At 43.5% G+C, this 9,108-nt stretch overlaps 1 long non-coding RNA gene across 1 annotated transcript; it reads right to left on the bottom strand.

The window, feature by feature from the left end:
- Positions 1-446: 446 nt before the first annotated feature.
- Positions 447-8,223, bottom strand: LOC134623129 (uncharacterized). Its single transcript, XR_010573436.1, has 3 exons — positions 8,137-8,223; positions 1,794-1,843; positions 447-1,654 (listed from the first exon to the last, which is right to left on the bottom strand). It is a non-coding gene; the product is annotated as an uncharacterized LOC134623129 (long non-coding RNA).
- Positions 8,224-9,108: the final 885 nt, after the last annotated feature.

The following is a 9,108-nucleotide window of genomic DNA, read 5'->3' on the forward strand; positions in this document are numbered from 1 at the left end:
AGGGTGCTTGAAAGGAGAGTCCATCCTTTAGTTGAACCTCGGATACAGGAGGAACACAGAACACCCACATAGTCTGTCTGTTCCCAGGATTTGGGAGCAAAGACGCCATAAACCCAAATAAAACCCTTACTGGAAATATCTGCTCCTTTTGAGAGCTCCTTTTGTGAGATCCAAAATTGAGTCAGTAAGAGTATATGGACAAGCTGGAAAAAATGAGATTAAGAATTTTAATAAAATATTTGAATTCATTTTAATGAGCTCAGACTTGATGGAATTTCAGAGGAATCGGTTGTTATAGGAGCTTCAGTGAAACACAACATAAATGTTCACACTGAATATCCGTAAGTGGAGAAAGACAAAGAAAAAACAACACATGTGGATCTTGAATAATCGTAGTTTCTGTAGATGTGTAGATGAAGCCTCGAGAAGCTTTTGAGGATGCTTTCTGATTGTACTGAGGGTCAAACTGTGACCCCAGGAAGACTCCCCAGAGCCGTCCATCTAAACAAAAGGCACTTAGCCTAAAACAGATATAGATACGTTTATCCTACCATAAAACAATAAGACAAGGTACGACCTCTCCCATGCTCCTAAAATGTGGGTGTGAAAGTCAGAGAGCTCTGGAATGCACACAAAGCTTGCAAACTATTAAGGATCAAACCTCTACCAATCTACACCTAATTATAAAACTCTAAGAATATATAAGTAGATATTTCTAAGCATAAATGACAATCACAATACAAATCTAACAGCAGATACACATTTCCAATGATTCACACATGTTGTTTATTCCAAATTCAACACAAGAGTAATTATAAATTATTGTGGGAGACCAGGTTGAATCAGTCACCTTACTTTCAGTGTCTTCATTGTGAAGTACGAAGCCTCAAACATTATTCGTCATGGGGATGTCATACAGTGTTTCAAACCAGTCTTCTTCAATAGAATGAAACAGGGTTTGGAGCCTCAGTGCCTCACCCCACCTCTAGTAGCTTCATAAGTAATCATTTGAAACAGATTAAATCATTAACTGATTGAAAAATTGTCTCTGAGTGAAAGACACACACATCTACAGACTGAACTATCTGTTCAACAGCCAGAGTGTTTCTCTAACAGGGTGACACTCAGCAGACAAACACTGAGGATCCAGGAGACCAAAACCCAAACGCAGGATAAACAGGTTCAGTGAATGTGGAGTTAAAGGTGTGAAGGTGGATCAGAGTGTCAGAGGAGACTCTGTAGAAGGACAGAGTGCCAGCAGGACAGTCCACATACACTGCTACTCTGTTAGAGACTGAGGAGGAGGAGGAGATGAATGTTCTTATCTTATTGTGCCTAACAAAACGAGGAGCATCGTCAGTGCAGTACAGACTCCAGGACTGATCATTCCATCCACACAAACCGTCTTTACTTTTTCCTTTCCTTTTGATTTTTGTGTAACTCACTGATATATAAACATTTCCTCTCCACTCCACTTCCCAGTAACAGCGACCAGTGAGACCATTTCTACACAGCAGTTGATACCTGGGATCAAATCTGTGTGGATGATCGGGATATGATTGACGTTCCCAGATGCATGTCACCTTCTTGTTGTTGTCAGACAGTTTCAGGTATCTATTGACTGTGTTTGTGTCAATTGTGAGTTGACAGGAATCTGATGGAGAGAACAAACACAATCCAGCTGCAGTTATTGATTCATCATCCATTTATACCCTGACTCTTTGATGATGTGACAATATTAAGATTGTTTAATGTGTGCTGGTTTGCTTCCATGAAGCACATTAAAAACATACCCTTCCTCAGATCTTTGGCTCGCAACCACTGGACTCCAGCAGGCTCCACCCTGAAATGGGGGGGGGGGGGGGTGGGGGGGGGGGTCAGACCAGCACAGCACAGTCTTTCAGCTTGCACACATGGACATTACACCACTCTCATACAAATACTGTTAGACACTGATAAAGGAACAGTCCAACATTTTCACAAATTCATATGTGATGATTTGGACTGATCCTGGATCTGTCTTTGAAGCAATTGTTCAATTGGTTGCTACAGAAAGAAATTAATAAAGTCAAAGCATGGCTGATCAGTGTTTTGATTTCAAATGGAGAGACTATTCTCTGTGTGACCTTTAGCTGCCCTGACACATGACTTTTAGATTGGTGCCGCTTCAGTTAAGAGTGAATAATCCATACGTCATTTATTCAAGATTCAAGATTCAAGAAGTTTGTCATTTACACCACAAAACACAAATGGTTACGCAGAGTAATAAAAGTCTTATAATAGTAAAACAGTGCTTTGTAAATCTTGTAATAATAATAATAATAATAATAATAATAACAACAATAACAGAATAATAAAAACAACATAAAAGCAAGCAGTTTACGCAATCATTAAAGCATAAGACATAAAACAAATTTAAAATAGCAGAGTGGAGAGGTTATGTGGGATAAGCTATTTTCAACAAGTGAGTTTTCAGTCTGGACTTAAAGAGAGAGAGGGAAGAGATATTTCTTAAATCAGGAGGTAGGGAATTCTAGAGCCGAGGAGAAGAGCAGCTGAAAGCCCTGCTCCCCATGGTGGCAAGACAGGGGGGAGGGGACAGAGACAGAGAGAAAAGAAGAAGAAGGAGATCTGAGATACCGAGATGGGATGGTGATCTGAACCAGATCAGAGAGATATGGAGGGGAGAGATGATGAATAGCCTTTAATGTATACAAAAGTATTTTGAAATTGAAGCGATATTTGACCGGGAGCCAATGAAGCTGCTGCAGGACAGGGGTGATGTGGTGAATAGAAGGGGTCCTAGTGATAATAGGGGCAGCAAAGTTCTGGACACGTTGGAGCTTGTGAATGGATTTTTGGGTAGGAAAAAAAAAGAAGTGAATTACAGTAATCGATCCGGGAAGTAACAAGGCTGTGAACAAGAATGGCAGTGGCATGTGGAGTGAGAAAAGGACGGAGACGATTAATGTTGTGCAATTGAAAATATGCAGACCGAGTGACATTATTAATGTGTGAATTGAAAGAGTACTGTTGAGGATGACACCCAAACTTTTCCTAGAGGAAGAAACGGAGACCGGCGAGTTATTGATAGTAATAGAGAAACTATTGGTTCTGGATAATGTTGATTTAGCGCCTACCAAGAGAAGCTCGGATTTGTAGCTCATGGGTATAAACAGAATTTAAAGTGCAAGTAGTTGCAACACTGTCACAGTGATAATATATACAGAATATGCAATATTAGGGTGTATATGTAGAGATTTGTACAAAAATTGCAAATTTACAGGTTAGGGGTAATTACACTTGTATTATTTTGTGTGTAAGTGTGCAAAATTGCAAATTACAGTTATGGATAAACAGTTCGACAGAGTGAGTGATTCAGTAGCCTGATGGCTGGTGGATAGAAGCTGTTTTTTAGTCTGGTTGTTCTTGCTTTCACACTCCTGTAGCATCTGCCAGATGCCAGGAGTGTGAACAGTGTGTGGTGTGGGTGGGTGCAGTCCTTGATGATATTGTGTTCCCTTTTCCTGACTCAAGTGTTGTAAATGTCCTGTAGTGGTAGGAGTGGTACTCCACAGATGTGTTGTGCCGTTTTGATGACACGCTGGAGAGCCTTCCTGTCCTGAGTGGTGCTGTTCCCATACCACACTGTGATGAAGTTTGTCAGGATACTCTCCACTGTGCATCTATAGAAGTTGCTGAGAAATTTGGAGGTTAATCCAAATTTTCTCAGCTTCCTTAGGAAGACGAGTCGTTGTTGAGCCTTCTTGATGATCTGCCGTATGTTATGGGTCCAGGTGAGATCCTCCCTGATGTGGGTGCCAAGGAATTTGAAGGTTTTCACCCTCTCCACCTGAGTCCTGTTGATGCATAGTGGGGTGTGCTGGTCTATCCTCATTCTTGGGTCAATAATGATCTTCTCAGTCTTCTCAGCATTTAAGGATAGATTATTTTCCAAGCACCAGGACACCAGCTGAGCCACCTCTTTCCTGTAAGCAGCCTCCTCTCCACCAGTAATCAGGCCGAGGATGGTTGTGTTGTCAGCAAACTTAATGATGGAGGTGTGGCTCCGGGAGGGGACACAGTCGTAGGTGAAGAGGGTGTACAGGAGTGGACTGAGCACACAGCCTTGGGGAGTCCCTGTGCTCACTATCTTTGTACCTGATGTCCTGGTACCAGCTCTGACTGCCTGAGGTCTGCCTGTGAGGAAGTCCAGGACCCAGCAACAGAAGGGGGATGTCAGTCCAAGAGTAGAGAGCTTTCCCACCAGTCTGTTTGGGATGACGGTGTTGAATGCTGAGCTGTAGTCTATAAACAGCATTCGAACATAGGTGTCCTTATTTTCGAGGTGTGAGAGGGCTGTGTGGGTGGCTGCAGTAATGGCACCCTTGATAGAACGAGTCCTCCGATATGCAAATTGCAGAGGGTCTAATGTGTCTGGGATCGCTTCTTTAATAAGAGACATGTCTATCCTCTCAAAACACTTCTTTACAATTCAAGTGAGTGCGATGGGGCGATAGTCATTCAGACAGGTTATTTTGTTTTTCTTGGGGGGGGGGCACTATGGTGGTGGACTTGAAGCATGTGGGCACAGCTGACTGGGTGAGGGACAAGTTGAAGATGTCTGTAAACACCTCAGCCAGACCCTCAAACGTTAGTAATTTTACTTACTGGGGGGCTCGTTTGAGGAGCTGCCTTGTATGCGCCCCTTACATTGTGCCCCATTACATAGACATGGTCCAGGATGTTGTTATTCCTTGTTGGAAGGCTCACATATTCATGGAATTTTGGAAGCACAGTCTTGAGGTTGCAGTGATTAAAATCCCCGGCAACAACAAACACAGCATCTGCGTGAGCAGTCTCATGTTTGCTGATGACGTTATGCAATAGTCCTAGCGATGTGGTCCGATCAGACCGCAGCGGGATGTTAACAGCCAGCAGAAACACAGCATTGAACTCCCTTGGTAAATAAAAGGGTCTGCACTTCACCATCAGCACTTCGATGTCCGCACAACAGTGTTTCTCCACCAGATGAGTGTCCACACACCATCTGTTGTTGATGTAAATACATACACCGCCGCCTTTCTTTTTACCCGAGGCGAATGTACGGTCTCCACGATGCACCTAGTGTGTCTGTAGCTGTATGGCCAAGTCTGGCATGCTCGCCGTAGTCCAGGTTTCCGTAAAAATTGGAGCACAGCACTCTCTGATCTCACATTGAGATGTTATCCTGGTTCTCAGCTCGTTGGTCTTGTTTTCAAGAGAGCAAACGTTAGCTAACAAAAGGCTAGGCAGAGGTGGTTGTGTGGCTCTAGCCTTTAGCCAAGCATGTAGCCTACCTCTCTTGCCACGCTTCCGCTTCAGCTACACTCTAAGTACCTGAGCCCAGGGGTGTTGCCTCCTGCCAGCTGGAGTTGGTAGGATCCAAACACCATGTATTAGAAGACAAATGTGCGATTTCCTGCTGCTGCTTGGAAACTTGGTCAACGGACTATTGTTCAACAACCAATGTTAAAAAAAATTGATCAAAGACTACTTATCAATGGCCATGAGTACCGTTCAAAGAAAGATGGGGAATGGCTGCAATCACAGCATTGTAAGATGGTGAAAGATGTACACGTAGGCCCACTCCTCGATTCAGATGGTCTTTCCCTTTTCACATAAATGGCCTCCTTGACTCCCCGCTCAAACCAGTGTTTCTCCCTGTCCAGGATGTGGACATCACTTAGGCAGCAGTTGTCCTTCTCTCCTGGATCACCTGGACCATTCTTTCTTTCCTGAGGAAGCTGAAAAGAGCTGGAGTGGATGTTGACATCCTCATGCTCTTCTACAGCTGCATGATGGGGTTTGCCAACCAGTCAATGTGTGCTTTGTGGACTTGAGTGAGGCACTTGATCGTGTCCTTCAGGGTGTCCTGTGGGATGTGCTTTGGGAGTATGGGGTGTCTGGCCCATTGCTAGGGGCCAGTCAATCCTTATTCAACCATTACAAGAGCTTGGTCCACATAGCCAGCAGTACATCTGACTCATTTCCGGTGGGTGATGGACTCCGCCAGGGCTGCCCTTTGTCACAGATTCTGTTTGTAATTTTTATGGACACAATTTCTAGGCGTAGCCAGGTGGTGGGAAAGCTTCCACTTGGGTGGTCTCAAGGTCTCATCTTTGCTTTTTGCAGATGATAAGATAAGATAAGATACCTTTATTAGTCCCACAAGGGGAAATTTCATGTTAAGGCTGCCGACCTATTGCACGCAATGGCGGCGCCATCTTACCCTCCGACCATACATACATTACACAAAAACATCACATGGGGAAGACAGGTCAGAGAGGTATAACAATGGAAAATGCACCACATGAGGAAAGATAAGGAGAAAAAAATAACTCCCCCCAGACTGAGCTCCAATAGGGAGATCAGTTTGAGAACAGAAAAAAAAACCCACCTCTGCACATAGCACATGAAAAAACTCTTAATACACCAAAGAAACACATGACAAGCAACCCAGGTGGCCTTGCATAGAATGGGAAGAACAGTCTAAACACAGTCGTTATCGTTTTGTTCAGCTCCAGCCTTGAGACCACAGCTGGTGCCGAAGGGATAGCCGCATTATGATGGTGGTTTTTTCTTTAGTGTGAACAACTCATGAGAATTTCAAAGCTGTTCTAACAGTCCAACACCGGTCTCTCAATCTCCCGTTGGAGAGCCGTGAGCTTCTCCATGATGTTATCAAACTTGCGCTCCGTGATGTTGTCATTCTTGTGCTCAAAGAGCCGATTCTGAGAACTCACGACCGCAGTGAGCTTCTCCAAGATGTGATCCAATTTGCGCTCAGAGGTGTTATTCCGAGTGAGCCCCTCCAAGATGTATCCAGTTTGCGCTCAGAGGTCTTATTCTGAGTATTCACGGCAGCCGTAAGCTTCTCCAAGATCTTATCCGTGCTGCACTCAATGAGCCCATTTTGAGAACTCACGCCTCGTTCCATTGTTTCAATCCCAGCGGGCAGCCTTGTGGGGGTTTGAACAGCCGGTTCCGCTTTCTTAAATCTTCGATAAGCCAGGGCCAAGCCAGCTCAGATCAGCAAGAACCCTGTTATCATGGTTCCGAATAGGTAGATATCTTCAGCACTCAGGCTCACCTGAGCCCAGACTTCTCGTTGAGAAAAAGGTGTCAATTGCATTCAGGGACCAGTTGATCAAATCCATAATTCCTCTTTTAGGTTTTAGAGAACAGACTGTGAGAGAGTGTTCCAGGGAAAAGTAATACAAAAAACACAAGACTAGGACACGAGAGGCTAAGCAGGGAAGCTAAGGGAGAGGAGGAGGAGGAGAGGAGAAAAGTGTGACTGCCTTCATCAAGAGCAAGAGAGAATTGCAGATGATGTGGTTTTGTTGGCTTCATCAGGTGGTGGCCTCGAACTCACACTGGAGTAGTTTGCAGCTGATTTGTGAAGCAGCACGAATGGCTGATGCTGCCCCCGCGATAAGAGTAAGAAGATGGGTGGATTCATGAATTAGAATTTTCACACCTTGTGATTTGAACTCCAATTTTATTTATTATTTGTTTAAGTTTTTTTTTAAAAACATATTATGCATCACTTTTATATTTTTATTTTTTTATTTTTAATAATTGTATTAGTTTTCTTCAATTGTAGTGTTAATTTTATTTTTAAACCACACTTGTCTTTCTGTCCTGTGTGTTTGACTGCTCATGTCACATCTGCATGAAACAAACAGGCCCTTTCACATAAGACACAGCATGCACAGCATTCTGAAATTCATTCATTTCTATTGCTTGTGCCGTGCAATGACGGTATCCCACACTAAGTTCAATCACAGAGTTCAGTGAACTTTATGAGAAGTTTACATGCATATATAGGGACTTCCAGAGTCTTTGAGTAAGCAATTCCATTTAAATGGCTCTGGGGGACCTCGGGAGATAAGCAGTGTTTGTGCAAATGACACACTCTTCACTAGTAGGAACAGTTTACAAAGCTTCCTTCTTTATGAATAAGGATACAAATCATGTACAAGCAGAGTGGAATCTGCACCGTGACATAAGACTGCATGCCACATCCTATGTGAAAGGGACTTAAAGAACACATAAAAATTTTTCCAGCTCTTCAACCTCTTCTCTCAATACCTGAGAGTGTCCAGTCTCCAACATGGATCCTTCAGTCCAGCTGACAGCAGCTTCATTCCTGAGTCTCCTCTATGATTGTAGGTTAGGTCCCAGCTCTTTCAGATGGGAGGGGGTTAGAACTAAGAGCTGAAGCCAGAGAAGTACAGCCTTCCTCTGTGATCTGACAGCCTGATAGACTACAGACACACAAATAACAATCCATCTGTGAAGAAGGTGAGGGTTTGATTTTTAAGTATTTGTTTTCTGTTTTTTTGTTAAAGCCACAATTCACAGTAATTTAATTCACCAAATCACACCAAATGACAACAGTTGCCTCAAGGTGCTTTATCATAATAATAATAATAATAATAATGGATTGCATTTATATAGCGCTTTTCAAGGCACCCAAAGCGCTTTTCAATTCCACTATTCATTCACCTCTCACATTCACACACTGGTGGGAGGCAAGCTACAGTTGTAGCCACAGCTGCCCTGGGGCAGACTGACAGAAGCGAGTCTGCCATATTGCGCCATCGGCCCCTCTGGCCATCACCAGTAGGCGGTAGGGTAGGTAAAGTGTCTTGCCCAAGGACACAACAACCAGGACAGAGGGATCAAACCGGCGGCAGATGCGCTTCCCAACCCCCTGGGCTGCGGTCGCCAAATTATATTTATATTGTAAAGACCCTACAATAATATAGAGAAAACAAATTCAGAGAGGTGTATACACATTAGTGACAAAGGTGAGTGAAGAAGAAACACTGTGTAACATGGGAATCCCCCAGAAGCCTACACCTATTGCAGCATAACTAAGGGGAGAATTCAGGGTCATCTGATCCAGCCCTAACTATATGCTTTAGCAAAAAGAAAGTTTGAAGCCTAATTCTTAAAAGAGGAGATGTTTGTCTCCCAAATCCAACTGGAAGCTGGTTCCATAGACGATTCTGGATTTAACAGGGAGCCAGTGAGAAGAAATTTTAGGTGACATATGCT

This window comes from Pelmatolapia mariae, unplaced genomic scaffold, assembly GCF_036321145.2.
Source record: "Pelmatolapia mariae isolate MD_Pm_ZW unplaced genomic scaffold, Pm_UMD_F_2 NODE_ptg000418l+_length_28812_cov_1, whole genome shotgun sequence".
Taxonomy (NCBI): Eukaryota; Metazoa; Chordata; class Actinopteri; order Cichliformes; family Cichlidae; genus Pelmatolapia; species Pelmatolapia mariae.